This window comes from Nycticebus coucang, chromosome 6, assembly GCF_027406575.1.
Source record: "Nycticebus coucang isolate mNycCou1 chromosome 6, mNycCou1.pri, whole genome shotgun sequence".
NCBI lineage: Eukaryota > Metazoa > Chordata > Mammalia > Primates > Lorisidae > Nycticebus > Nycticebus coucang.
This window is the reverse complement of record NC_069785.1, coordinates 87678647-87679466: the sequence shown is the minus strand read 5'-3', so window position 1 is coordinate 87679466 and position 820 is coordinate 87678647. Positions and strand designations below refer to the sequence as shown.

General features: G+C 36.5%; 1 non-coding gene across 1 annotated transcript; it reads right to left on the bottom strand.

Annotated features, from left to right (window-relative positions):
* Positions 1-314: 314 nt before the first annotated feature.
* On the bottom strand, positions 315-421 carry LOC128589342 (U6 spliceosomal RNA). The gene has a single exon (XR_008380936.1). It is a non-coding gene; the product is annotated as a U6 spliceosomal RNA (small nuclear RNA).
* Between the last annotated feature and the right edge of the window lie 399 nt (positions 422-820).

Genomic DNA, 820 nt, shown 5'->3' with positions numbered 1-820 from the left:
TTCATCCAGTTCCCACCACACCACGTAAGTATTAGGGAATTTAGGTAACATTTTTGAAGACCACAACCAGTTCTGCTCAGGTCTGAGTCTTTAGCTAAACAATTCTATAGGGCTAACACATCTGTAATATGTTGTAGCTTATGATTCATAATATATTTCATACATTTGAAAGAGCAATTACAGAGAGCATAACATCTAATTCAATCATTTAAAATATAATTTATAATACACTTGATAGCATAATTTTTATTTTAAAATATACTTTTACAGTATTTCTTATTTTAACATAGACTTCATAATATGCTTTTTTTTTTTTAAATATGGAACGCTTCACGAATTTGCGTGTCATCCTTGCGCAGGGGCCATGCTATTCTTCTCTGTATCATTCCAATTTTAGTATATGTGCTGCCGAAGTGAGCACCATAATATGCTTTTATAGTATACTTTTAATTTTTAAATATAGTTTAAAAACTTTTTTTCTATGTTATAATCTGATGAAGACTTACAACTATAGTCTTTCACCTCAAGCTGCCACTTCTATGGCCACATCTCAACGTGCTGTCATAAGTTTTCTCTGCAACACGCTGTAAACATAGGCCTGGCAAATCACAGTGGCTCTCGCCTATAATCCCGGCATTCTATGGGCCAAGGCAGGAGAAGCCCTTGAATTCAGAAGTTTGAGAACATCCCGAGCAAGTGAAAGATCCCGCCTCTACTAAAAATTAAAAAAGTTAGCTGAGCTTTGGGGTGGGCACTGTAGTTTGAGCTACTCAGGAGGCTGAGACAGGAGGATTGCTTGAGCTCAGGAGTTTGAGGTTGC